At 41.8% G+C, this 6,607-nt stretch overlaps 1 pseudogene; it reads right to left on the reverse strand.

The window, feature by feature from the left end:
- The window catches only part of LOC111529649, a 10,438-nt pseudogene extending 8,092 nt beyond the window's left edge, over positions 1 to 2,346 (reverse strand).
- Positions 2,347 to 6,607: the final 4,261 nt, after the last annotated feature.

A 6,607-nucleotide genomic window follows, 5' to 3' on the forward strand; every position in this document is an offset into this window, starting at 1 on the left:
GGGTTCAGGGTGTTTCCAGTTTAGTAGATCAATGGTTGAAAAGGGCTGACAGATGAAAATCTGTTGCCCCGCCGGATGTGGGCCTGGTTATTATAATAGACAGGTCCTCACGTCTCCCTGAGAGGCATTTACGTAGCTTGAGCAAGACCAGATCTGAGACGGCCCACTTGACTATCTTGACTTCCTTCCTTGGCCTTTCGAGGCTCCGATCCTCCCCTTCGAGGTGAGATCTGGGGCATGTTAGCGCCTGAATCTAGTTTCTGAGGGGGCTGTTGGCCTCGGTAAAGCGGGGTAGGCTGGGACACATGGAGAAAGAATTTCTATGATCTCTGGCGGCTCCTGCAAAACCGGCTTCTTTTGCTGTTTCTGGGACTCCCTTTTTTAACTCTGTGTCTGCTGGCGAAGTTGCTCTTACTTTTACTTTTGGCTTTTTTGCAATAAGCTGTTAAACAGGGCTAAATTTATGCCAGTTTTGTCTATATTCTATTTAACCATGAGTCAATATAAAGGGATTTGATCTAGGTATACTGGCTGTCCTCCAACCCCCATCACCACCTTAAATACATGGTCAATTGTTCCTTGTCTATAGTTCCTTCGGTGGGCCATCCAAAACCAAAAGAGGGCAGTTCTAATTCACAGAGAAATTTTAACCTCTAAGGGGTTAACTTAACTCTATAATCTCCTGCAAAACCTTTCTTAGGGTTCTGTAACATGCATTTTAATAGAGTAAGTTTTGATGATTTGATGACTTTCCCTTTTTCTTTTTGAATGTTTTTTAACACAGTTCCTAGCAGAGTGGGCTTACTTTGTGTCTGACCTATTTTTCTCTTGAGACAAAACAACATTCACACTACAAAAAGGGAAGGGTAAAAAGTCACTCACTCGTCTCATTCACACTAAATCAAAATCAAAACTAAAACCAAAGTGTTGTTAAAGGCACACCTGTTCATCAAGCAATTTAAGCCAAGTCAAAATCAGAACCAAAACCAAAGTGCCAAGAAAGGCAGGCCTGTTTATCAAGCAATTCAAGTCAAGTCAAAATGAAAACTAAAACCAAAGTATCAAGCAATTAATTCAAGTCAAGTCAAAAACAAAAACCAAAGTGTCGGTACAGGCACGCTGTGGGTGATCAGGCCATGCTTCCACTGAAATGGGTGGGCAAGTTCCAAAGACCAGTCTTACCAAGTTTCAGATGTCCGGACTTAAAGTGCCAGTTCCTTCCCGGTGTTCAGCCGCTGTGTTGATCCTCCATGGGGGCCTGCTGTGGACTGCTCTAATGAGGCGTTCCACCGGGGCAAATGCCTACCCGGGAGCGCTCTCAGGATCCGCATCTCTCAAGCTGGCCGAGTCCCCCACAGGGATGCTCCACAGGGCAGGCCTAAGCTGCCTAAGGGGCTGCCTCGGCTGTCCGTTTATCACCTTGTTTCCTGGTCAGGGAACCAAGAAACATAGCAGGACAAGCCACAGACAAAGCTCCTCAGACACTGGATTAAAGAAAGAAGAGGTTTTATTTCGGGGAGCGTTGGCAGACTCCCGTCTTAAGAGCCGAGCTCCCTGAAAAAGAAACACTTCGCCTTTTAAAAGGCTTACAATTTTAAGGGGTCTACATGAAAGGGTCGTGATAAATCCAGCAAGCATGGGAAACGTGACTGGGGCCTACATGCATCAGCTAACAGAACTAAAAGTTTTACAATGCTTTTTTCATACAGTGTCTGGAATTTACAGATAACACAAGTAGTTTAGGTCAGGGGGTGATGTTATTATTATTACTTTTTTTTTTTAACTCCTAGGCCGGGTGGTGGTGCCAAGGTTGTCTGGCTATTTATCTTACTTTTGTTTCTTTCTAACTTTTTGCTTTCTCTCTTTCCTCCTGTCTTGTGAACTAGGCAAGGTACAGGGAGGAGGGCAGCAGGAGAAGTAGTGGTCTCCTTCCTTAGATATAGAAACATTTGCTACACTGCATTTATGCTATTCAGAGATACAATTTTGTAATTGTGTGTCAGTTCATAAACACCTCTTCCAAATGAAGGTGACGTTAGCACATCTTTATGAGTGATAAATGCCACTGTCACCCTGAAATGTAATTTCCCGGTCAAGCTCCTGCCTGCTGGAAAGTGAGAATTTCTGTTCATGGTATAAGTAGAGACCATATATCATACCACTAGTAATGGCTGCAAGACAGCCAATGAAAATCTTTGCAAAGCCTTGAAATTATACACGTCTTGGAGCTCCTTCAGAAACTGGAATGTCACTGATTTTCTCTTCTTTGGCAGATTCCTTATTTTCTGAAGATTTTGGCATTTTTCTGTAACGCAGCTCTACAATTGGTCCTTATTCATCTGCCATTGTCCACTCAGGGCTCAGGGCACCCCTCCAATTCCCTCATGGCCTAGAGTCTCCCTCCCTCCACCTGGCAGAACCACCCCCACCTTGGCCCACTCATAGCCATCACACCCCCAGTTCCTGACCTGCCCACTTCAAGGTATATTTTTGATGAAAAATGTTATAAATAAAATAATTTTTTTTTAGATAGAGTTTCACTCTGTCACCCAGGCTAGAGGGCAGTGGCATGATCTCAGCTCACTGCAACCTCTGCCTCCGGGGTTCAAGCAATTCTCCTGCCTCAGCCTACTGAGTAGCTGGGACTACAGGTGCCCGCCACCACACCTGACTAATTTTTGTATTTTTAGTAGAGACGTGGTTTCACCATGTTTGCCAGGCTGGTCTCGAACTCCTGACCTCAGGTGATCCACCCACCTCAGCCTCCCAAAGTGCTGGGATTACAGGCATGAGCCATCGCACCCAGCCAAAAATAATTTTATATGGAAAGAAAATCTTATATGATAATTTTTTGCCCTAAAGTAAAATAGCTGATTGTTTAGGAAAGAGAGAAATGTAAGACAAGTCAGACGGTCTAAGCATGTGAGAGCCTATATAAGTTGTAATAAGGTTCATGAAGGAGAATTTACAAGAGGAATTTTGTATGTGATTAAGTTGACTGTAATTAAAAGGGAATTATTTATAATAATCTCTCTAGCATTAGTCCCCTATGTTAAAACAGGGTTTTCTTACTGTACCCATTTGCTCTTAATGAATTACAAAATGTTTCTTTTTAACTTTATAACCTCTTTTTTTAATTCCTCAGACTCATATCTCAGAGCTTCAACTTTGTCTGTGTCTCACTGCTTTCAACTTGTTCTCCCCTTGAGAAGGCTTAAAACGAAGTCCTGAAACTCTCCTTTACCTTTTTCATCAGCTCCCGTAACTTTTTTCCTCCACGTATAACTATTGTTGTGGCCTAATGCTAAAATGTTTTATCTTAAAGGACAAGAAAAGCAATATTTTCCTCCAGTATAACTTGATTCTGTGCTCTGGGCTTTTCTTGATATATCTAAATTTTGCAATGTGATCAGGACACTTGTGATACAGTTACTAAGAATTATGTAATTCCTTGTTATACTCATAACCTTGAACACATTCTTCCCGATTAAATTGAAGTAATTTCTTTCATCAGGTTTAACTTCCAGGTTATCTAATGGGTTTCCCATAAGGAGAACAGCGTGTTATGTTTTGTCAAAATAATTCCTATGCTGCCTTTTTGTTGGTTTGTTGGTTGGTTTGTTTGTTTTTGAGACAAGGTCTCACTCTGTCTACCAGGCTGAAGTGCAGTGGCACAATCTCAGCTCACTGCAGCCTCGATCTCCCAGGATCAAGCAATCTTCCCACCTCAGCTTCCCAAGTAGCCGTGACTACAGGAGCGTGCCACTATACCTGGGTACTTTGTGTATTTTTTGTAGAGATGGGGTTTCACTATGTTGGCTAAGCAAGCTATGTTGTTTTTATTGGGTTTTCAACTGCCTAGAAGAAACAGATCTAAAAGGGTTAAGGTTTTTACATCCATTGCAACCTTCTATATTGCCTTTAATGTCTTCTGATGATCACTTTGGTTAAATGAGTATTATTTTACAATGACCTGTGATTCTGTTTTAATCAAATCCTTTGAGTAATTTAACATCTTTGACAGATGTCTTTAAAACTGAATCCAGAATTGTGTCTGACCTTTTGCCCAAAGCTATATAAATTAAACACCATAAGATTACAAGATCTTTTTGCAGCTTCCAGTCAGGTCGTGGACTCCAGTATCACTATCTCCAACCCCTTAAAAAGGTCCTTATCAGGTGCTATTAACTAATCCTTGTGCTGTTAAATTATACAGCTTTGACTCATGAGTGCACATATATTATCCAAAGAATACATTGACTCCGGCCAGTATCTGACACCCCAACTCAAGTTCATTAGAGCCTTGTCTCTGGACCCAACCAAAGGTCACAACAAAAGTAAACAGCTTTTATGAGACACAGGCACAGGCCAGTATTCAAAATCATTAGGATTCATTTAATAATTTTGCCTTTATCTAAAATAATATAATTTGTTCCATGTCTTGATACTAAATAACTTAAATGTTTAATTACCTTTAAGCTTCCTTTTCTGCCATTCTCAGAACTAGGCAGGGCTTATGACATTTTGATTTAAAACTTTGCTAATTATTTATATTTTGTTTCACCTCTAAAAATCTAAAACTGTTCAATCCCTCCAGGCCCAGGGACTGTTACAGAGGAGATGCGACACAGCTTGGCTCTGCATCTTCATCCCTGTCTCATCTTGAATTGTAATCCCCACATGTCAGAGCAGGGGCCGGGTGGGAGATGACTGAATCATGGTGCAGACACCCCCCTTGCCGTTCTCACAATAGTGAGTCCTCGTGATTATTTGATTGTTCTAAAGTGTGTGGCACTTCCTTCTTCTCTCTCTCCCTCCTGCCACCATGTAAGAAATGTCTTGCTTCTCCTTCACTTTCCACTGTGATTGTAAGTTTCCTGAGACCTCCCCACCCATGTGGACCTGTGAGACAGTTAAACTCTTTTCTTTATAAATTACCCAGTCTCAGGTATTTCATTATGACAGTGTGAAAATGGACTGATTGAGAAAATTGGTACCAGGAGAGTGGGGCACCTGAAAGGTATAAAGATACCTGAAAATGTGGAGGTGACTTTGGAACTGGGTAACGGACAGAGGTTAGAACAGTTTGGAAGGCACAGAAGAAGACAGGAAGATGGGAAGATGTGGGAAAGTTTGAAACTTCCTAGAAACTTGTCAAATGGTTGTGACAAAAATGCTGATAGTGATATGGACAATGAAGTCCAGGCTGAAGAGGTCTCACATGGAGATGAGAAACTTATTGGGAACTGGATTAAAGGTCACTCTTGCTATGCTTCAGCAAAGAGACCCATGGCATTTTGCCCCTGCCCTAGAGATCTGTGGAACTTTGAATCTGAGAGAGATGATTTAGGGTATCTGGCAGAAGAAATTTCTAAGCAGTCAAACATTCAAGATATGACCTGGATGTTCCTAATAGCATATGGTCATATGTGTTCACAAAGAAATGATCTGAAATTGGAACTTATGTTTAAAAGGAAGCAGAGCATAAAAGTTTGGAAAATTTGCAGCCTGGTCACGTGGTAGAAAGGAAACGCCCATTTTCCGGGGAGAAATTCAAGCCCAAGCCAGCTGCAGAAATCTGTGTAAGTAATAAGGAACCAAATGCTAACAGCCAAGAAAATGAGGATTCTAAGCTCCAGTCATGATAACTTCTGTCCACCTAGACTTTCTACAGTCTATGAGAGATTGGGACAATCTTTTGTTGTTCAAGACCATCCCCAAAGTTACAGGAGGTCTAACGTCCCTATTTCCTGCCCATGAAATGGCACGAATCACCACTGCCACCAATACTAATTGTTGTCATGCTAAAACACCTCCATAAATCAGCAGAACACTTCCCAGGGCATTGCACCTCCCTGCTGACAACGGCTACCCAATGTTAAAGGGTTTCATTAATGAAAAGGTCAGTATTGACAGAAATAAAAAAGAACACATCCATCAGCTCTGATTGGTGGATGAGACGGGAGTTAATAGCCACAGATCTCCAAAAGAACATGTCAATAATTGTATAATCATGTCTTGGTGTATCAGTCACATGGATTAGATTGTGTTGCAGTAGAAACCTTCACACCCTAAGTTCCAGTGGCCTAACAGTGTCTCCCCCACACACCATGTCTGATGGGCACTGACAGAAGCAGGCTGCTCATCCTGCCATCTCAGCATCTCCGCCTGGCAGAGCTTTACCTTCCCATGTGACTTCATTTTCACACTGCAGTAGAAAGAGGATGAGGTGAACCTCCTAAAGTGGCTTCTGAAGCTTTCCCTGAAATGTGACAACTGTCACTTCTTGCCAAAGCGAGTGTCAAAGTCATTTTGCGACACACAGAGGGTGGGGAAGTGCAATCCAACACACGTTCAGGAGGGAAAGAAATAAATTTTTAGTGGCTAGCTCCAATGACTGCTGTGATGAATTCAAACTCAGTGCCCACTTACTAACTATTCAACATGCACATATTGCTTGGCCTTTCAAATCTGTTTCCTCATCAGTAATCGCAGCAAAAATTATAGTAGCTGCTGCTTACCACTCCCTTATTGTGTGCACTAAACATGTGACATTTCACTGGATTTACAGAAAACTTACAGGGTAAATGAGGAAAAGAATATATTT

The sequence above is a fragment of the Piliocolobus tephrosceles genome, chromosome 1, assembly GCF_002776525.5.
Source record: "Piliocolobus tephrosceles isolate RC106 chromosome 1, ASM277652v3, whole genome shotgun sequence".
NCBI lineage: Eukaryota > Metazoa > Chordata > Mammalia > Primates > Cercopithecidae > Piliocolobus > Piliocolobus tephrosceles.